This window comes from Macaca mulatta, chromosome 10 (assembly GCF_049350105.2).
Source record: "Macaca mulatta isolate MMU2019108-1 chromosome 10, T2T-MMU8v2.0, whole genome shotgun sequence".
NCBI classification, from domain to species: Eukaryota; Metazoa; Chordata; class Mammalia; order Primates; family Cercopithecidae; genus Macaca; species Macaca mulatta.
The window spans coordinates 26,799,312-26,823,472 of NC_133415.1; the positions used below are offsets into that span (position 1 = coordinate 26,799,312).

The window sequence follows — 24,161 nt, forward strand, 5'->3', positions numbered from 1 at the left end:
ATGGAATCTGTTATGTTGAAGAGATATCAGCCTTCCTATGGCGACTGAAGCACTATTCACAATAGCAAAGGTATCCAATCCACCTACCTGTTCGTGCACAGATGAAGGGATAAAGAAACTGCAGTACACAATGGAATCCTCTTCAGCCAGAGAAATTCACGAAACCATGTCATCTGCAGCAACATGCAGAAACCTGGAGGACATGACCTTCAATGAAACGAGTCAGGCAGAGAAAGCCAAACACGACATGATTTCATGCATGTGAGAATGAGATCAGCTTTCTCTCTAAATGACTTTATCTCCTAGATTTAGAAAGTTCCACAGTGGTGAAGGGAGGCTGTGGGATGAGGAGTCGGAGCAGGAACTGGGAAGTGGATACAACGTTACACTCAGATGACAGGAATAAATTCAGCTGTTCTACTCCACAGCAGGGTGTCTAGACTTAACAGTATCCCACCATATTTTCCAAAAAAGGCTGAAAAGAAGGACTCTGAATATTGCAACCACAGAGAATAAATAATAACTACACAAGGTAACAGAGACAGTCAATGCCTTGCTTTCATCATTACACAAGGTATATATGCATAGATCAAAATGTCCCACTCTACTCTTTAATTGTATACTTTTACTATAGAACAAATTGTTCTTAAGGACATAGAAAGAAACAATGCTGAAGTTCATGTGAGACCAGGAAATGCCCTGCATTTCCAAAGCAATTCTGAGAAATCCAAATTACATTGGATGCATCACACTCTAATTTGAAATTTCACTCAAACTCTAGGGACCTGCTTCCACATGGATGAGTGGAAGAGAACAGAGAACTGGCGTAATAAACTCACACACTTCATACCACCTGATTCTGGATGAAATACACAATAAGTAATGGGAAAAGAACTCCCCATATCTTCTGCATATGGCGAGCCTCTACTTCTCACCATGTACCAAAGTTCACTCAGATGAATAAAGGATATAAATGGAAGACTTCAAAGTACAAAAAGCCTACAAGAGACCCTAGGAAATACCCTTCGACATCAGCTTTGACAAAGCATTTATATCCCTAAGACCCCATATGACACTGCAACAAAAGCAATAATCGACATGTGGGACCTAATACACTAAAGAGCCACCACACAACACAAGAAATTACCAACAGAGTAGACAGATGACATACAGGATGAGAGAAAATGTTCCCAAAGTATGCACCTGACCAAGGTTCTAATGTCCAGAATCTACCTTAAAGACCTCACACAAATCAATTAGCAAAACTCCCCAAATAATTAATAGGCAATGGATATGAGCACACACTTCTTGAAAGATGATATACAAGCAACCTAAAATTTGAAAATATGTTGAACCTAATTATCGGAGAAATACAAATCAAAAGCACAATGAGATATATCGCACACTGGTCAGAATAGCGATTACACAGTTAAGAAAATAAAAATGACACTGGCGAGGCAGCAGAGAAGGGGGACACAGGTCCACTTTTGGTGAAAATGCAAAGTAGTTCAGACACCACGGAAAGCACGTTGGAGATTGCTCAAAGAACTTAAACCACAACTACCATCTGACACAGCAAACCCACCACTGGGGTATACACAAAGGAAAATAAATTCTTTTGTCCAAAACAAACATGCACACAAATGGTCTTGGCGGCACTATTAACAATGGTAAATACGTGAAATCAACCCAGGCACCCATGAACAGTGGATCAGAAAAGGAAAATTTGGTACATATATACCATGAAAAACTAGGCAGCCGTTAAAAAAAAAAAAAAAAAAAAAAAGAAATCACATCCTTGGCAGCAACATGAAAGGAGCTGGAGGCCATTATCTGAAGGCAAATAAGGAACACACAGAACACCAGATGCCACATGTTCTCACTTCTAAGGTGGAGCTAACATTGAATACACCCTACCATAAAAGTGAAAACAACAGACACTCATGAATGATGACTATCAGATGAAAAAGGAAGACGGGACGAGGTATGGCCTAAAGATCTACCCGATGGGTACAACCACTCCCTGCGTGATAAGGTCTCTGGGACCCCAGTCTCAGTGTCATGCAATATAGCAAAGGCAGTAACTAATCTGCCTTTGTACCCTTTAGTCTATAATAAATGTAGAAATTAGTTAAAAAATACAAACTTAAAACCTAAAATAATGAATGAAAAACACAAACTTTTATAATTATCGGAACAATCTTTTATTGGCATAAACTAAGAAAGTGGACAGTATAAGTAAACCAAATAAACCCCAATTTACATATAGTGAACACATTTTTCAAAAGAACACCAAAGAGACACAATGGGCAAAAGAGAGCTTGTTCAATAAATGATTTTGAGTAGACTGAATATTCACAAACAAAACACTAAACTAGGACCCTTGTGTCATGCAACACAAAAATCAATGCAAAATACGTTAAAGGCCTAAAAATTCTGAAACCACAAAACTCCTACAAGAAAACATAAGGTGCACATGTATTTTCAAAAAGAAATCCATGCACATAGGCTGCTAAATGTGTTTTTTAAAAATTGAAACAAAGGAAGCACTCTTAAGAAAACACCCATAGACAATGTAATGGGTTGGCATTTTCACTAAAAAGCTGAGCGCCTGCTTCCACAGAACAGTGGAACAGATTAGAAGACCCAGATAAAACCTGCACACCTGAAATCATCATACTTGAAAAAAAAATCAACAAAAATAAGCAATGGAGAAAGGACTCCCTACCACTAAGTGGTGTTGGGATCAGTGGCTACCTAGATGCAGAAGAAATAACACTGGGCCCGTGTCTCACCATGTACAGAAAGCAACTCAAATTGAATCAAAGATTGAAATGCAAAATCCTGGGCTGCGCGCAGTGGCTCATGCCTTGAATCCAAGCACTCTGGGAGGGCAAAGCGAGCAGATGACTTGAGGTCGGGGAGTTTGAGACCAGCCTGGCCGACATGGTGAAACCCTGTCTCTACTAAAAAAGCAAAACTTAGCCGGGCATGGTGGTGCCTGCCTGTACTCCCACCTACTCGGGAGACTGGGGCAGAAGAATCACTTGAACCTGGAAGGTGGAGGGTGCAGTGAGCCAAGATTGCTCCATTGCATTCCAGCCTGTATGACACAGCGAGACTTGCTCCGTAAATAAATACATAAACACATAAAAATCCAAGACCTGAAACTATAAAAAAATCCTGCACGAGAATCTAGCAAATACCCTTCTCGACGGAGGCTTTGGCAAAGCATTTATATGTCAAGTCCCCAAAAGCAATGGCAAAAAAAGCAATTACTGATAAGTGGGACCTAATACACAAAAGAACTGCTGCATAAGAAACAACCACAGAGCCAACACACAGCCTATAGAATGAGGGAACATATTCCCCAACTATGCATCTGAAAAACGTCTAATATCCAGGATTTATCGTAAAGACCTTAAACAAATAAAACCAGGAAAAAAAATCCAACTTATAAATGGGCAAGGGACATGAACACACACTTAAAAGAAGGTGTACCAGAAACCAATGAGAATGAAAACATGCTGGATCTCACTAATTATCAGAGAAATGCAAATCAGAAACATACTGAGATACCATCTCACACTGGTCAGAATGGCAATTATGACACACAGTCCACAACAACAGAGGCTGGTGGAGCAGATGAGCAAAGAAATGCAGGTCCACTGTAGGGGGAAATGCAAACTAGTTCAGACACCCTGGAGAGCAGTGTGGACATTTCTCAAAGAAATTAAGAGAGAACTACCATCCAGCACTGGACTCACACTCCTAAGGATCTACCCAAAGGAAAATCCTTCCATCGAAAACACACATGCACTCGCATGTTCACGGCAGTACTACTCACAATGGTGAAGACATGGAATCAGCCTTGGTGCCCATCAGCAGTGGATCAGAGAAAGGAAATGTGGTACATACACACCACAGAACACTACACAGCCATAAAAACAAATCCATGCCCTTACCAGAAACCTGGACAGAGCCGTAGGCCATTATGCCAAAAGGCAAGAACAGAAAACCACAATTTTCAAAACAGCTACAAAGTTCAGTTGTGAATATTCTCTCTACAGAGAAATCATAAGTCTGGAGCTCACAGAGGTGCCAGACACTGCGACTTCATTATGATGCTACGTTTACACAGACCAAATTGTCCCTTCCACCCGCTGGTTATATACACATACTCTATAGCAATGAAACTGTTGTCCCATTTTGGTAACATTCATTCTCACCAGAGAGAGATGCTTTCTGAGTGTGGTTTTGATTGACTTCTCGTGAGGATCAGTAATGTTAAGTCAGAATCTTTTACCTATGCATCCATCTCAGGTCTTCAGGTCCATTGCCCAGTCTTACATGTCAAATTGAAACAAGTTCACAATAACTTGGCAAACATCACTAACCACAAGCAAAATGTAAATCAAAACCATACTTAGATACCATCTCATTCTAACTGGAATGAGTACTAAAATAAAGAGAAAAAAAAAATCGAAAGAAGGGAAATGTTGGTGTATTTCGAGAGAGAGAGAGAGAGAGAGAGAGAGAGAGAGACTCTTCCATAGTTCGTGAGAAGGTAAACTAGCACACACGCTACAGAAACCACTTGGAGGTTCCTCCAAACCTTAAAAGACTCCAGCTACCATTTCAACCATCAATTCTACTACTAGGAATACACTCAAAGCCATTGAAATCAGGACACTAAAGACAGATCTACTCACCTATGTGGATTCCAGCACTGTTCCCAAGAGACAGTGTAAGCATCAACCTACCTGCTAATCCACAGACGAAGGGAGAAAGAAGCTGCTCCACATGTACACACCGGGATACTCTTCAGACAGAAAACCACAATGAAATCCTATCGTGGGGAACCACACGGTTGCACCTGGAGGAGATGATGGTAAATTAAATGAGTGAGCGGGAGAGAAACAAACCTTGAGTCATCTCACACATGCAGAATCTGAGAAACTCTATCTCAAAGACCTGGCGAGCACAATATTAGCTTGCAGAGATTGGGGGAAAAGAGGGGTAATGGGCAGGGACTGTAACTGGGAAAATGAGAGGAAGAAACGTCTGTTTCTCTATTCCAGTGCAGGGTGACCAGGGTTAACTGTATCGGCACATCACTTTCAAAGCAGCTTGACAGGAGAATACTGAAGGTTCTCACCGTAAAAGAATAAACAACGGGAAAAGGTAACAGAAACACTAAGGACCCCGATTTCATCATTTCACAATGTATGCATGGACCGTAATGCCCCACTCTACCCTCTCATTGTATTGTTCCTTTACTATGCAACACATTTGTTGAAAGAAATAGAAACAGGTGATGCTAATATTCATGTGGGACCATGAAGCGCCCTGAGTTTCATCCTCTGCAATCCTGAGACATCCAGACTACATCGGACACATCACACTTCCTGATTTCAAATTTCACGGAAAAGCTAGGGACCTGCTTCCACACAGAGCAGTGGAACACAAGGGAGGACCAAGAAGTAAAACCACACGCTGAAAACTATCTGATCTAACACAGAATCCACCAAAGTAAGCAAAGGCAAAAGGACACCCTATTCAATCAACAGTGCTGAAATAAGTGGCTAGCCATGTGCAGAAGAATAACACTGCTACCTCTCACCAGACACAAACAGGAACTCAAGATGAATGGAAGATTTAAATGGAAAAACTCAAACTATTAAAATCTAATGAGAAAACTTGTGAAATATCCTTCTCCACATAGGCTTTGGCAAAGAATTTAGATGGCTAAGTCCTGAAGAGTAACGGCAACAAAAACAGAAATTGAGAAGTCAGACCGAATACCTGAATGAGCTGCTGCACAGCAAAAGAAACTACCAACAGAGTACAGTGTACAGAATGGGAGAACAAGGTCCCAAACTGTGCATCTGAACAACATCTAATATTCAGAATCTACAAGGCCCTTCAACAAGTCAAAAAGGGAATATCCCATTAATAAACGGGCAAGAAATGTGAACACACACTTCGCAAAACTCAATGTACAAGCAACCAACAAATAGGAAAACACGCTCAAACTCACTACCAGAGAGCTGCCAATCAAAAACATTACAAGACGTTGTAATCCCATGGAGGTCACAATGGTGAGGACTACACAGACAAGGAACACATGCTGGCGAGGCAGCCAAGGAAATGAAACGCTGGTACGCTTTCGGGGAGGGGAGGGGATTAAAACTAGTACAGACACCATTGAAAGCAGATCGGGGATTTCTCAAAGAGCTGAAAACAGAACTACCATCTCACCCAGAAAGCCCTCTCGTGTGCATCTACCCAAAGGAAAATCAATCCTTCTATCCGAAAGACACAGACACTCATATGTTCATGGCAGTATTATCCACAATGTCAAAGACATGGAATCTACCTAGCCATCAACAGTGCATGAGAGGCCAGCACAGTGGCTCACACCTGTAATTCTAGCACTTTGGGAAGCCGAGGCAGGTGGATCGCTTCAGTGCAGAATTTGAGACCAAACTGGGCAAAATAGTGAAATCCCATCTCTACAATAATAAAAAAGTTAGCAGGATGTGGTGGTGGGCACCTGTAGTCCTATCTAATCTGGAGGCTCAGATGGGAGAATCACCTGAGAACAGAAGGTGGAAACTGCAGGCCACTGTCATAAGTGAACTAAGACCCAAACAGAAAACGAAATGCCACATGTTCTCACTTATAAACGGGAGCTAAACTTTGAATGGACTCAAACATAAAAGAGAGAACAACAGACACCTGGAATGACCACCAGACCAATAAAAAAACAGAGAGGGAGCATGTGCTGAAGACCCACCCTGTGGGCCGTCTGCTCACTGCCTGGGTTATGGGGTTCTTGGGACCCCAAGTTTCAATGTCATGCAATCAACAGATGTAACTACCTTGTATATATACCTTTTAAACTATAATAAGAGTAGAAAGCACTAAAAGAAAAATCCGGCTGGGCGCAGTGGCTCAAGCCTGTAATCGCAGCACTTTGGGAGGCCGAGACGGGCGGATCACGAGGTCAGGAGATCGAGACCATTCTGGCTAACCCGGTGAAACCCTGTCTCTACTAAAAAATACAAAAAACTAGCCGGGCGAGGTGGCGGGCGCCTGTAGTCCCAGCTACTCGGGAGGCTGAGGCAGGAGAATGGCGTAAACCCGGGAGGTGGAGTTTGCAGTGAGCTGAGATCCGGCCACTGCAGTCCAGCCCGGGCGACAGAGCAAGACTCCGCCTCCAAAAAAAAAAAAAAAGAAAAATCCAAGGTTGGAACCAAAGAAAATAACGCATGAAAAAACAATCTGTAGTTATCCAAACAATCCATGACTGTCACAAACACAAAACGAGAACCTAAGTGACACAATGAGGCAGACAAATACTCTATCCAATATGATATGTGGGGAACACATTTTCCAAAACCCCAAAAAGATATAACGTGAAAGGGAGAGTCTGGTTCAATTATCGATTTTGAGAAAACTGAATATCCACAGGAAAAACACTGAAATACGACCCTTACAATGCACGATACACAAAATCAACACAAAATGAATTAAAGACCTAAACTCAATCTTGAAACTGTAAAGGTCCTATAAGAAAACAGAGTGGGTATATATTTTAGGAAACCCTGTATCTATGCAAACAGGCTGCAAAAGGTAAAAAAGCATCATAACACTAAAAAAAAAAAAAAACCAAAAGTAGGGAAACTACATCCATAGACAATGCAAGGCTTGGCTCCGTGTGTGTGTGTGTGTGTTTCGTGGAAGCGTGGTGTTGAACACAAAAATCACTGCTAACATACACAACTATAACCATATGAGACTAGGGACACTTTACAAATTCTACAGGGAAAAGGAAACAGTGAAACAAAAAAAAGGAACCCTAAAGACTGGGAGAAACGATAAAAAATCCTAACCCTGAAAGAGGTTGTTATCTAACACAATAAACTGATATGACTAAGTGAAAAACAAAACAACAACAAATATCCAAGGTAAAAGGATCTAAATAGACCTGAGTGAAAAGAAGGCAGGAAACTGACTCACAGGTGACAGTTCCTCAATATCACTAATCCTCACAAAAACGTGAATCAAAACCATACTCAGTTACCATCTAATTCCACCTAGAATGAGTATTACAAAAGACAAAACTCAAAAGACTTGCAGAAAAAAAAAATCTTCTACACTCTTTATGCAATGAAAATCACTGTACACACTACAAAAACTTTTGGAAGTTCCTTAAAAAAGCAAAAGGTAGGCCGGTCACAGTGGCTCACACCTGTCATCTCAGCACTTTGGGAGGCCGAGAAAGGTGGATCACCTGAGGTCAGGAGTTCGAGACCAGCCTCACCAATATGGTGAAATCCCATCTGTACTAAAAATACAAATATTGGCTAGGCGTGGTGGTAGGTGCCTGTATTCCCAGCCACTCGGGAGGCTGAAGCGGGAGAATCGCTTGAACGCAGGAAGCGGAGCTTGCATTGAGCTGAAATCGCGCCACAGGACTCCAGCTTAGGTGACAAGAGTAAGACTCCATCTTTAAAAAAAAAAAAAAAAAAAAAAAAGAAGGTAAAAGTACAACTGCCACTCCAGTTGTGTAACAATCCCACAACTGGGTACACATTTAGAGACAATGAAATCCCTGTGTTATCTGCCTTTTCATGTGTCCTGAAGCCCTAGTCACAATAGCCAAGATGTGGAATCAACCTACCTGTCTATCCACAGATGAAGGGATAAAGGAACCACAGTACATGTACACAAGGAAACACACTTCAGCTGTAACACTTCAGGAAATCATGTCATCTGCAATCACTTGGAGAAACCTGGAAGACAATTAGGTGAAATGAAACGAGTCTGCCAGGGAGAGACCCACACTGCATGACATCAGGCATACGGAATCCAAAAAACACTGCCTTTTAGAAGCAGAACTTCCAGTAGGGGTTACTAGAGGCTGGGGAGAGCAGGAAGCCTGGGCAGGGTATCGGGTACAGAGTGACGCTCAGATACGAGGAATCCATTCTGGTGTTCTACTGCACAGCAGGGTGACTAGGTGACTAGGGTCAACAGAATCTAGAAAAATTTTTGAAAATCAGCTGGAAAATACGGTTCTGAGTATTCTCTCAACAGAGAAAAAATAATGATGGAAGATCACAGACACGCCAGATACGGTGATTTCATCATGATGCTACATATAGATATCTCAAAATGTCCTTTGCACCTTGGATTGTGTGTGTGTGGGTATAATGTACACTCTATAGAAACAAACTGCCATCAAATGTTGGTAGTATTCATTCTAACCAGAGTGAGATGAAATCTGAGTGTGTTTTTCACTTACGCTTTTGTGTGCATCAGCAATGGTGGGAATCTTCTCTTTGACCTGTGCATAAATCTCATGTCTTCAGGTCCTCTGCCCAGTCCTACATGAATTAAAAACAAATTCACAATAACTTATCAAGTACCATTTACACACACACAAAAATCAAACACACACTCAGATTCCATCTCACTCTACATGCAATGGATGCTATAAGAAAAAAATTGAAAAATATTAAAAGACAAAAAAATCATAGATTTTCAGAGGAGGAACTTGTCTCCACAGCTGGTGGGATATGGTAAACTAGTATGCACACTAAAGAAACCACTTGGATGTTCCTTGAAATCGGAAAACTACAACTACCATTTTATCTAGCAATTCTATTACCAGGTATATACACAGAGCACAGGATCAGGTCATGGAAGAGATGATCTGTCATCCCAGGTGGAATTCAGCCCTATGCCCAAAAGCCAAGATAAGAAATCAGTCTCCCTGTCCATCTACAGATGAAGGGATGAAGAATCTCTAGTACACAGACACAATGGAATACTTTTGGGCCATCAAAAATCCTGGAATCCTATCATTTCCAGCAACATGGCTGCACCTGGAGATATTCTGTTCAATCAAATCAGAAAGGCAGACAAAGACCAAGCCTGCATGTTCTCACTCATGTGGGAGCAGAAAAATTTAACTTACTGAAGGTGAAAATATATCAATGGTCACCACAGCCTAGTTGGAGGAGAGGACATCAAGGATTGGCAGTAGGTACACAGAAAGTTACAGGAGAGGAATACATTCTGGTATTCCAGTCCAAAGCAGGGCGACAAGACTTAACAACATGGTCGTGCCGTTTTCAAAAGAGCTACCAAGGAGGATACTGAATGTTCACATATCGAAGCTATCAAACCTATACGTGGTCACAAGCATGGGAAACTCCCTGATTTTCTCCATACTCAAGCTATACAAAGTATCACAATGTCCCAATGCACCCCTAATTCTGGACATAAAGTATGAAACAAACGTTTAATGGAATGTTAATGATACACGGCTAGACATTCACATGGAATCACCAAAGACCCAAAGAACCTGAATATACAAAGCAATCCTAGGGAATACAAACTCAATTGGAGGCTGCACACCCCCAATTTCAAAATACATGTAAAACCTCCACTCATTCAAAGACTACAGTAGTGGCATAAAAATGAATCCATGAACCTAGGTACATAAGAGAACCTAAATGCACACCTGTATGCAGTCAACACATTTTCTTCAAAGGAACGCCTAGAAGATGTAATGAGGCCGGGTGCTGTGGCTCACACCTGTACTCCCAGAGCTTTCAGAGACTCAGTCGAGCAGATCACTTGAGGTCAGGGGTTTCAGAGCAGCCTGGCCAAAATGGTGAAATTCCATCTCTAGTAAAAATACAAAAAATAGTAGTCAGGTGTGGTGGTGCACACCAGCAATCCCAGACACTTGGGAAGATGAGGCAAGAGAATCTCTTGAAGCAAGGATGCAGATGTTGTAGAGAGCTGAGATCTCGCCACTGCACTCCAGTCTGGGTGACAGCAGGAACAGGACTGCGTCTCAAAGGGAAAAAAGATGAGATGAGGAATCACCAGTCTTCAACTGAGCAGTCTGAAATGACTGGATAGTCACATACAAAAGGATGAAATAAGACCTTGATGTTATACAATACACAAACAGAAACTCAAAATACATTAAACCCTAAACACAAGACCTAAAAGCATAAAACTGTTACAGGAAAACACAGAGTGAGCTTAAGTTCAGGAAAACCTGAATCTAAGCTCACAGGATGTAAAAGCAAATAGAAAAAAGACATACAGAAAAAAAACCACTTCCAACAACAGAAGTCAAAAATTCTACTTTTTGTTATTGACCTTATCTTACAAAAACAGTCACTGCTAGCCGGGCACGGTGGCTCACGCCTGTAAACCCAGGACTTTGGGAGGCCGAGGCAGGCAGATCACTTGAGGTCAGGATTTGGAGACTAACCTAGCCAACATGGTAAAACCCTGTCCCTACTAAAAATTAGCTGGGAGTAGTGGTGCACACCTGCAGTCCCAGCTACTCAGGAGGCTGAGACAACAGAATTGCTTGAACCCAGGAGGTGGAGGTTGCAGGGAGCAAAGATCGTGGACACCCTACTCCAGCCTGGGCAACAGAGCAAGACTTTGTCTCAAAAAAAAAAAAAAAAAAAAGGGGGGGGGGGCGGAGCAAGATGGCTGAATAGGAACAGCTCCAGTCTCCAACTCCCAGTGCGAGCAACACAGAAGACCGGTGATTTCTGCATTTTCAACTGAGGTACTGGGTTCATCTCACTAGGGAGTGCCAGACAATCGGTGCTGGTCAGCTGCTGCAGCCCGACCAGTGAGAGCTGAAGCAGGGCGAGGCATCGCCTCACCTGGGAAGCGCAAGGGGAAAGGGAATCCCTTTTCCTAGCCAGGGGAACTGAGACACACAACACCTGGAAAATTGGGTAACTCCCACCCCAATACTGCGCTTTAAGCAAACAGGCACACCAGGAGATTATATCCCACACCTGGCTGGGAGGGTCCCACGCCCACGGAGCCTCCCTCATTGCTAGCACAGCAGTCTGCGATCTCGCGGCAAGGCAGCAGCGAGGCTGGGGGAGGGGCACCCGCCATTGCTGAGGCTTAAGTAGGTAAACAAAGCCACTGGGAAGCTCGAACTGGGTGGAGCTCACAGCAGCTCAAGGAAACCTGCCTGTCTCTGTAGACTCCACCTCTGGGGACAGGGCACAGTAAACAACAAAAGCAGCAGAAACCTCTGCAGATGCAAACGACTCTGTCTGACAGCTTTGAAGAGAGCAGTGGATCTCCCAACACGGAGGTTGAGATCTGAGAAGGGACAGACTGCCTGCTCAAGTGGGTCCCTGACCCCTGAGTAGCCTAACTGGGAGACATCCCCCACTAGGGGCAGTCTGACACCCCACACCTCACAGGGTGGAGTACACCCCTGAGAGGAAGCCTCCAAAGCAAGAATCAGACAGGTACACTCGCTGTTCAGCAATATTCTATCTTCTGCAGCCTCTGCTGCTGACACCCAGGCAAAGAGGGTCTGGAGTGGACCTCAAGCAATCTCCAACAGACCTACAGCTGAGGGTCCTGACTGTTAGAAGGAAAACTATCAAACAGGAAGGACACCTACACCAAAACCCCATCAGTACGTCACCATCATCATCAAAGACCAGAGGCAGATAAAACCACAAAGATGGGGAAAAAGCAGGGCAGAAAAGCTGGAAATTCAAAAAATAAGAGCGCATGTCCCCCGGCAAAGGAGCGCAGCTCATCGCCAGAAACGGATCAAAGCTTGACGGAGAATGACTTTGACGAGATGAGAGAAGAAGGCTTCAGTCCATCAAACTTCTCAGAGCTAAAGGAGGAATTACATACCCAGTGCAAAGAAACTAAAAATCTTGAAAAAAAAGTGGAAGAATTGATGGTAGAGTAATTAATGCAGAGAAGGTCATAAACGAAATGAAAGAGATGAAAACCATGACACGAGAAATACGTGACAAATGCACAAGCTTCAGTAACCGACTCGATCAACTGGAAGAAAGAGTATCAGCGATTCAGGATCAAATGAACGAAATGAAGCGAGAAGAGAAACCAAAAGAGAAAAGAAGAAAAAGAAATGAACAAAGCCTGCAAGAAGTATGGGATTATGTAAAAAGACCAAATCTACGTCTGATTGGGGTGCCTGAAAGTGAGGGGGAAAATGGAACCAAGTTGGAAAACACTCTTCAGGATATCATCCAGGAGAACTTCCCCAACCTAGTAGGGCAGGCCAACATTCAAATCCAGGAAATACAGAGAATGCCACAAAGATACTCCTTGAGAAGAGCAACTCCAAGACACATAATTGCCAGATTCACCAAAGCTGAAATGAAGGAAAAAATCTTAAGGGCAGCCAGAGAGAAAGGTCAGGTTACCCACAAAGGGAAGCCCATCAGACTAACAGCAGATCTCTTGGCAGAAACTCTACAAGCCAGAAGACAGTGGGGGCCAATATTCAACATTCTTAAAGAAAAGAATTTTAAACCCAGAATTTCATATCCAGCCAAACTAAGTTTCATCAGTGAAGGAGAAATAAAATCCTTTACAGATAAGCAAATGCTTAGAGATTCTGTCACCACTAGGCCTGCCTTACAAGAGACCCTGAAGGAAGCACTAAACATGGAAAGGAACAACCGGTACCAGCCATTGCGAAAACATGCCAAAATGTAAAGACTATCGAGGCTAGGAAGAAACTGCATCAACTAACGAGCAAAATAACCAGTTAATATCATAATGGCAGGATCAAGTTCACACATAACAATATTAACCTTAAATGTAAATGGACTAAATGCTCCAATTAAAAGACACAGACTGGCAAACTGGATAAAGAGTCAAGACCCATCAGTCTGCTGTATTCAGGAGACCCATCTCACATGCAGAGACATATATAGGCTCAAAATAAAGGGATGGAGGAAGATTTACCAAGCAAATGGAGAACAAAAAAAAGCAGGGGTTGCAATACTAGTCTCTGATAAAATAGACTTTAAACCATCAAAGATCAAAAGAGACAAAGAATGCCATTACATAATGGTAAAGGGATCAATTCAACAGGAAGAGATAACTATCCTAAATATATATACACCCAATACAGGAGCACCCAGATTCATAAAGCAAGTCCTTAGAGACTTACAAAGAGACTTAGACTCCCATACAATAATAATGGGAGACTTCAACACTCCACTGTCAACATTAGACAGATCAACGAGACAGAAAGTTAACAAGGATATCCAGGAATTGAACTCATCTCTGCAGCAAGCAGACCTAATAGACATCTATAGAACTCTCCACCCCAAATCAACAGAATATACATTCTTCTCAGCACCACATCACACTTATTCCAAAATTGACCACATAATTGGAAGTAAAGCACTCCTCAGCAAATGTACAAGAACAGAAATTATAACAAACTGTCTCTCACACCACAGTGCAATCAAACTAGAACTCAGGACTAAGAAACTCAATCAAAACCGCTCAACTACATGGAAACTGAACAACCTGCTCCTGAATGACTACTGGGTACATAACGAAATGAAGGCAGAAATAAAGATGTTCTTTGAAACCAATGAGAACAAAGATACAACATACCAGAATCTCTGGGACACATTTAAAGCAGTGTGTAGAGGGAAATTTATAGCACTAAATGCCCACAAGAGAAAGCAGGAAAGATCTAAAATTGACACTCTAACATCACAATTAAAAGAACTAGAGAAGCAAGAGCAAACACATTCGAAAGCTAGCAGAAGGCAAGAAATAACTAAGATCAGAGCAGAACTGAAGGAGATAGAGACACAAAAAACCCTCCAAAAAATCAATGAATCCAGGAGTCGGTTTTTTGAAAAGATCAACAAAATTGACAGACTGCTAGCAAGACTAATAAAGAAGAAGAGAGAAGAATCAAATAGACGCAATTAAAAATGATAAAGGGGATATCACCACCGACCCCACAGAAATACAAACTACCATCAGAGAATACTATAAACACCTCTACGCAAATAAACTAGAAAATCTAGAAGAAATGGATAATTTCCTGGACACTTACACTCTTCCAAGACTAAACCAGGAAGAAGTTGAATCCCTGAATAGACCAATAGCGGGCTCTGAAATTGAGGCAATAATTAATAGCCTACCAACCAAAAAAAGTCCAGGACCAGATGGATTCACAGCTGAATTCTACCAGAGGTAAAAGGAGGAGCTGGTACCATTCCTTCTGAAACTATTCCAATCAATAGAAAAAGAGGAAATCCTCCCTAACTCATTTTATGAGGCCAACATCATCCTGATACCAAAGCCTGGCAGAGACACAACAAAAAAAGAGAATTTTAGACCAATATCCCTGATGAACATCGATGCAAAAATCCTCAATAAAATACTGGCAAACCGGATTCAGCAGCACATCAAAAAGCTTATCCACCATGATCAAGTGGGCTTCATCCCTGGGATGAAAGGCTGGTTCAACATTCGCAAATCAATAAACATAATCCAGCATATAAACAGAACCAAAGACAAGAACCACACGATTATCTCAATAGATGCAGAAAAGGCTTTTGACAAAATTCAACAGCCCTTCATGCTAAAAACGCTCAATAAATTCGGTATTGATGGAACGTACCTCAAAATAATAAGAGCTATTTATGACAAACCCACAGCCAATATCATACTGAATGGGCAAAAACTGGAAAAATTCCCTTTGAAAACTGGCACAAGACAGGGATGCCCTCTCTCACCACTCCTATTCAACATAGTGTTGGAAGTTCTGGCTAGGGCAATCAGGCAAGAGAAAGAAATCAAGGGTATTCAGTTAGGAAAAGAAGAAGTCAAATTGTCCCTGTTTGCAGATGACATGATTGTATATTTAGAAAACCCCATTGTCTCAGCCCAAAATCTCCTTAAGCTGATAAGCAACTTCAGCAAAGTCTCAGGATACAAAATTAATGTGCAAAAATCACAAGCATTCTTATACACCAGTAACAGACAAACAGAGAGCCAGATCATGAATGAACTTCCATTCACAATTGCTTCAAAGAGAATAAAATACCTAGGAATCCAACTTACAAGGGATGTAAAGGACCTCTTCAAGGAGAACTACAAACCACTGCTCAGTGAAATAAAAGAGGACACAAATAAATGGAAGAACATACCATGCTCATGGATAGGAAGAATCAATATCGTGAAAATGGCCATACTGCCCAAGGTTATTTATAGATTCAATGCCATCCCCATCAAGCTACCAATGAGTTTCTTCACAGAATTGGAAAAAACTGCTTTAAAGTTCATATGGAATCAAAAAAGAGCCCACATCTCCAAGACAATCCTAAGTCAAAAGAACAAAGCTGGAGGCATCACGCTACCTGACTTCAAACTATACTACAAGGCTACAGTAACCAAAACAGCATGGTACTGGTACCAAAACAGAGATATAGACCAATGGAACAGAACAGAGTCCTCAGAAATAATACCACACATCTACAGCCATCTGATCTTTGACAAACCTGAGAGAAACAAGAAATGGGGAAAGGATTCCCTATTTAATAAATGGTGCTGGGAAAATTGGCTAGCCATAAGTAGAAAGCTGAAACTGGATCCTTTCCTTACTCCTTATACGAAAATTAATTCAAGATGGATTACAGACTTAAATGTTAGACCTAATACCATAAAAACCCTAGAGGAAAACCTAGGTAGTACCATTCAGGACATAGGCATGGGCAAAGACTTCATGTCTAAAACACCAAAAGCAACGGCAGCAAAAGCCAAAATTGACAAATAGGATCTCATTAAACTAAAGAGCTTCTGTACAGCAAAAGAAACTACCATCAGAGTGAACAGGCAACCTACAGAATGGGAGAAAATTTTTGCAATCTACTCATCTGACAAAGGGCTAATATCCAGAACCTACAAATAACTCAAACAAATTTACAAGAAAAAAACAAACAATCCCATCAAAAAGTGGGCAAAGGATATGAACAGACATTCTCAAAAGAAGACATTCATACAGCCAACAGACACATGAAAAAATGCTCATCATCACTGGCCATCAGAGAAATGCAAATCAAAACCACGAGATACCATCTCACACCAGTTAGAATGGCGATCATTAAAAAGTCAGGAAACAACAGGTGCTGGAGAGGATGTGGAGAAATAGGAACACTTTTACACTGTTGGTGGGACTGTAAACTAGTTCAATCATTATGGAAAACAGTATGGCGATTCCTCAAGGAACTAGCACTAGATGTACCATATGACCCAGCCATCCTATTACTGGGTATATACCCAAAGGATTATTAATCATGCTGCTATAAAGACACACGCACACGTATGTTTATTGCGGCACTATTCACAATAGCAAAGACTTGGAATCAACCCAAATGTCCATCAGTGACAGACTGGATTAAGAAAATGTGGCACATATACACCATGGAATACTATGCAGCCATAAAAAAGGATGAGTTTGTGTCCTTTGTAGGGACATGGATGCAGCTGGAAACCATAATTCTTAGCAAACTATCACAAGAACAGAAAACCAAACACCGCATGTTCTCACTCATAGGTGGGAACTGAACAATGAGATCACTTGGACTCGGGAAGGGGAACATCACACACCGGGGCCTATCATGGGGAGGGGGGAGGGGGGAGGGATTGCATTGGGAGTTATACCTGATGTAAATGACGAGTGGATGGGTGCTGACGAGTTGATGGGTGCAGCACAGCAACATGGCACAAGTATACATATGTAACAAACCTGCACGTTATGCACATGTACCCTAGAACTTAAAGTATAATAATAAAAAAAAATAAATTAAAAAATAAAAAATAAAAAAATAAAAAAAATAATTAACTAAAAGGTTTAAAAACAGTTCATCATAAAAACAAACATTTGATTTTTTTTTCTACAAAATATATGAAACAATATTGAAGACACCCGCCATCATAATAAATTTTAAAGGTAGGAAAAAAAAAAAAAGGAAAAACAAAAATAAAAATCACAACTAAAATAATCAAGAAATAAAAACACAAAACAACCTGAATAAGCTCTGCACAGAAAAGAAAACAATGCACCAACCAACACTCAGAAGGCATTCTTCAGACAGAAAGGATATTATGAGGAATCATATATCTAAAAGCGGTTGTTATCTGACATCTGGGAGGAACGAACACCCCACTGAGGAGCAAAACACCCAAAACCAAGTAACCCAGCCATAACTGGGCAACAAACCTGAACAGACATTACTGAAAAGGCAATATGCAATTCACTAACAGGAAAAAAAAGGTGGTTCTCAATATTGCTAGTCATCTCTAAACTGTAAATGATAATCACACTCAGATACGAACTCACTCTAACAAAAAATAAAAACCAATTATTTCAAACGAATGCCCCAGGGAAACCTGCATACACAGATACTCTTCCACACTGTTGAGAGAAATCACCATTACCATAGGTACTACGAAAACCACTTGGAGCTTCCCAAACAATCATAAAGCTAGCTACCACTTCATCTAGCAATTCCAACAGTGGGTATGTACTTTTGGACTGGGAAATCACTACATGGAAATCATAGCTGCCTTCCCAGTTGGAGTGAAGCACTATTCACAATAGCCAAGGGCAGATCACCTGAGGTCAGGGATTTGAGATCAGCGTGGCCAACATGGTGAAACCCTTGTCTCTACTAAAAATACAATTATTACCCGGGTATGGGGGAACACACCTATACTCCCAGCTACTCGGGAGGCTAAGGAGGGAGAATCCCTTAAACACAGGAGACAAAGGTTGCAGTGAGCTGAGATGGTGCCATTGCACTCCAGCCTGGAAAACAAGAGAGAAACTCTGTCTCCAAAAAACAAAAACAAAAACACAAACACAAACACAAGTAAAATAATGGGTTTCTCAGTATCACTGTTTGAGATCAACTCATCTCAAACATGTAAATGAAAACCACACTCAGGCACCATCTCAATCTAACTGATATGAATATTGCCAAAAAGAAAGACTGTGCTTGAAATAAGGCAAAGGTTGGTGACAAGACAAAGAAAGGGATAATCTCACATGCTACTGGGTGGAACTTTAATTAGGATGCACTCTAGGAAAAACAGTGGAAGGTTCCTGAACAAATTAAACATGCGCCTAACATGTAAAGTCATCATCCCACCTATGGCTCTCCATGGAAAGCAAATGAAAATCATATGATGGAGACAAAGCTTCCTTCCCCTCTTTCTTGACACGCTACTGACAATAGCCAAAGGATGGAATCAACCTACCTGTCCATTCACAGATGAAGGGATGAAGAATCTCCAGGACACAGGCACAATGGAATACTTTTCAGCCATCAAAATTCAGGGCATTTTTCATTTCCCACAACACGGCTGCACCTGCAAGACATTATGTTCAAACAAATCAGAAAAGCAGAGAAAAGAGAAAGGTCAACCCTGCATGTTCTCAATTATGTGGGAGCTGAAAAATTTAACTCACTGAAGGTAAAAACACAGTAGTGGTCACCACAGGCTGGGTGGAGGACAGGACACGGGCAAGGATTGGCAATAGGTATTTAGAGATTTAAAGTAGAGGAATACATCCTGGTATTCTACTCCACAGCAGGGCGACTGTGCCTAACAATACGGTCGTGTCTTTGTCAAAATAGCTACCAAGGAGAATACTGATGTTCATACCTCAAAGATATAAGACATGTATGTGATCACAGGCACAATAAACTCCTTGATTCTATCCTTATGCAAGGTATACAATTATCACAATGTCCCACTGCACCATTAATTCTGGACATGTCGTATGAACTAAATTTTTTACAAAATGTTAACTATACACAGCTAGAAATTCACACAGAACCACCAAAGACCCTGAATATGCAAAGCAATCTTAAGAAATACAAACTAGATTGGAGGCCTCACACTCTTCATCTTCAAATTACAGGTAAAAGATCTACTTATCCAAAGACTACAGCAGTGGCATAAAAAGAAACCATGCACCTGTGGACATAACAGTACCTAAACGCACACCTGTAGGCAGTCAACACATTTTTTCTGAAAAGAACGCCTACAAGATGTAATGAGACTGGGTGCTGTGGCTCACAGATTAAAACCTAAACACATGACTCAAAAGCATAAAATGCCTACAGGAAAACAGAGTGAGCTTAAGTTTCGAAAAACCTGAATCGATGTTAAATAGTTTGAAAAACAACAAAAGGAAAACACTTCCAATAATAGAAGTCAAAAATCTTGGTTTTTATTATTGACTGTATCTTACAAGAATAATCACTGTGTGGCTGGGCACGGTGGCTCACACCTGTAATCCCAGGACTTTGGGAGGCAAAAAGTCGGGTGGATCACGAGGTCAGGAGATCGAGAGCATCCTGGGAATCTCGAATAACACAGTGAAACCCCGTCTCTACTAAAAATACAAAAAAAGTTAGCCAGGCACCTGTAGTCCCAGCTACATGGGAGGGTGAGCCAGGAGAAGAGCGTGAAACCGGGAGACAGAGCTTGCAGTGGGCCAAGATGGCAGCCGCACTCCAGCCTGGGTGACAGAGAGAGACTCCATCTCAAAAAAAAACAAAGAATCATCACTGCGAACTAAACTAATAATCAACCAGTTAAAAAAAAAAAAAAAAGAAAAAATACTGCACAGTAAAGAAATCAATGCACCAACCAACACTCAGAAGGCATTCTTCAGATAGAAAGGGCATTATAAGGAATCATGTATCTGAAACTAACACACCACTGAGGAGAACACACAAAACCAAGTAAACCAGCCAAAACTGGGACACGAACTGAACAGACATTACTAAAAAGACAATGTGCAATGCACTAACATGTAAAAAGGTAGTTCTCAACATTACCAGTCATCTCTAAACCGTAAATGAAAAGCACGCTCAGATAGAGACTCATCCTAATCTGAACAATTAAAAGAAACAAATTATTTCAAACAAATTCCCTGGAGGAAGTTGCATACACACTCTCATACGCTGTTGGGAGAAATATACAGGCACTATGAAAACCTTTTGGAGCTTCCCAAACAATCAAAAAGGAAACTACTATCATCTGGCAATTCCAGCAGTGGGTATACACTTATGGACAGTGAAATCACTGCACGGAAGCCACAGCTGCCTTCCCAGGTTGAGTGAAGCACTACACACAATAGCCAAGGTATGCAATCAACCTACCTGTCCATCAACTGATGAAGGGATGAAGGAACTTCAGCATACAGATACAACGAAATATGCCCCATCAACAAACATCGATGACAGAACGTCCATTGTGGCAACACGGATAAACTTGGAAGACGTTATATTCAACGGAATCAGTGAGGCAGGGAAAGACAAACATTGCATCATCTCACCCATGAGGAGACTAAAAAAGAATTATCTAATGGAAAGTGAAAGTACAATAGTGGTTATCAGATGCTGTTGGGAGGACAGAGCATGGGCTGGCATTGGTAATAGGTACCAAGTTGTACTTCTGGGGAGGAATTAATGCTGGTGATTTACTCCACAGGAGGGTGACTACAAGTAACAATATGGTAGGATCTCTTTCAACAGAGCTAGAAAGGAGAGGAAAATTGAAGGTTCACATCACAGACAAATAAAAACTAGACATGGGAATAGATATGCAAAACACCCTGACTTCATCATTCCTCAAAGTACGCAAGTAAAAAAAATCCCACTGTACTCCCTAATTTTGGACATGTATGACAAACCCAGTTTTAAATCTATAAATGAACAATGGCAAAATTCACACAGAACCATGGAAGACCCTGAAAATCCAAAGCACTTTCCAGAAATAGAAACTCACTTGAATGCCTCATGCTCCCCAATGTCAAATTACATCGAAAAGTTACACTTACTGAGGCAGCAAGCAACTGGCATAAAAACAGAAACATATCCCATTGGACAGTATCAGGCAGCCAACAGACAAATCTGAATGTACTTACAGTCAACAGACGTCTCAAAAGGCCAGGCGCAGTGGCTCACGCCTGTAATCCCAACATTTTGGGAGGCCACGGTGGGCAGACCAGTTGAGGTCAGGCGTTTGGGATCAGCTTGGCCAACATGGTGAAACTCTGTCTCTGATAAAAATAGAAAAATTAGCAAGTGCGGTTGCATGTGCCTGTAATCCCAGCTACTCGGGAGCTGAGGTGTGAGAATCGCTTGGATCCAGGAGACGGAGGTTGCAGCGAGCCGAGATCACACCACTTCACTCTAGCCTGGGCAAAAGAGCAAAATTCCGTATCAAAACAAACAAAAAACCCAAACAAAACGGGGGAATGGCTAGTCCATTTTGTAAATGACGTTGAGAGAACTGGAAACCTACACACAAAACATGGAAACCTCCTTCACTTTATCTTTTATCCTTATGCAAGCTACACAAGTACTGCAATGTCCCCATTGCACTCCTAATTGTGGACATGCAGTATGAACCAAACTTTTCAAGAAATTTAACTATACACAGCTAAAAATTTACATGGAACCACCAGAGACTCTGAACATGCAAAGCAATCCTAGGGAAATACAACCTCGTTTCAAGGCCTCACACTGCTCAATTTCAAATTACATCCAATTCAAATTATAATTTCAAATTACATCCAATTCAAATTACAATTTCAAATTACATCCAAAGACCATGGTAGTGGCCTAACAATGAAACCATGTGGACATAACAGAACCTAAACATATATCTGTATGGAGTCAACAGATTTTTTTTCAAAAGAATACCTGGAAGACGCAGTGAGGAGGGGGAGGTCCGTTCAATTAATGAATCTGAAAATACAGGATATCCACATGAAAAAGAATGAAATAGGACCTTTATGTTACACAATACACAAATATCAACTCAAAATAAATGAAAACCTAAACACAAGACCCGAAAGCATAAAACTTCTACAGGAAAACACAGAGTGAGTGGAAGTTCAGGGCAACTTAATCTACGCTCATAGGTTGCAAAAAGAAAAAACAATTGGGAAATACATGGAAAATACACTAAAAATCAATGAAATGCATAAAAATTGTGAGTTTTCTTTCTGGCCTGACCTCAAATTACTGCTAACAAAAGGAAAATAACACATGAAAAAGAAAATTCAAGAACTACAGCATGGTAAAGGGAGCAATGAACCAATTAACAATGAGAAGGCATTCTTCATAGAGGCAGGGTATGATGAGGAATCATTTATCTGAAAGAGGTTGTTACATGGTAGGCACAGGAAACTAATGCTACTAAGAAGCGAAACATGCAAAATCAAGTAACCCAGCCAAAGTTGGCCAATGAACCTGAAGAGACATTTCTCAAAAGTCCCAGCTACTTGCAAAGTCCAGGTGGGAGAATCATCTGAGCCTCGGGAGGTGGTCAAGGATGCAGTGAGCCGAGATCGCACCACTGCACTCCAGCTTGAGCAAACAGAGACAGACACGATCTCAAAAGAGGAAAAAAGAAAAGACAAGAAATAAACTACACAGAGAAAGACTAAACATCACATTGTCTCACTTAGGCGGAATCTAAAAATCTTATTTCATAGAACTAGTTAAGCATAACTGTTCTTAACATGGCTTGGGGTTCAAAGGTGGGGCACGGTCAGGGATTGGAAACAGGTATAAAGTTACATATTCCATGAGAGGAATGAAACCTGTAGTTCTATTTCACAGCAGCAGGGTGACTAGGTCTAACATTATCAGAGTGTACTTTTCAAGAAAACTAGAAAAGAGGATTCTGAATGTCTTCACCTCAAAGGAATAATAACTCTATGAGGCAAGAGATACGCTAAATACCCTGATTTCATCACTAAATAATGCACCCATGGACCAAAGCGTCTCATTCTACCCTCTGGTGGTACACCTTTACCATAGGGTAAATTTTTGTAAAGAAATTTAAGGAAACAGGCTGAGCATTGTGGCTCACGCCTGCAATCCCAGCACTTTCAGAGGCTGAGGCAGGCACAGCACTTGAGGCCAGGAGTTCGAGACCAGCCTGGTCAATATGGTGAAACCCCGTCTCTACTCAAAATACAAAAATTAGCTGGGCATGGTGGTGCTCACCTGTAATCCCAGGTACTCGGGAAGCTGAGGCAGGAGTATTACTTGAACCAGGAGGCAGAGGTTGCAGTGAACCAAGACTGCGCCACTGCACTCCAGCTCCAGTCCAGGCAACAAAGTGAGACGACGTCTCAGAAAAAAAAAAAAAAGAAAAAAAGAAAAAGACCACATTTAAGGGATCAATTGACATGAACAAATGCACGACCTCACTAATCATCAGTGAAATGCAACTCGCAAACACAATGA

General features: G+C 41.4%; 1 long non-coding RNA gene across 1 annotated transcript; it reads right to left on the reverse strand.

Moving 5' to 3' along the window:
- Window positions 1-83: 83 nt before the first annotated feature.
- On the reverse strand, window positions 84-22,650 carry LOC106995578 (uncharacterized). The gene is made up of 7 exons (XR_003720219.2): window positions 21,057-22,650; window positions 19,141-19,251; window positions 10,538-10,704; window positions 9,314-9,395; window positions 8,690-8,801; window positions 4,764-4,876; window positions 84-193 (listed from the first exon to the last, which is right to left on the reverse strand). It is a non-coding gene; the product is annotated as an uncharacterized LOC106995578 (long non-coding RNA).
- Between the last annotated feature and the right edge of the window lie 1,511 nt (window positions 22,651-24,161).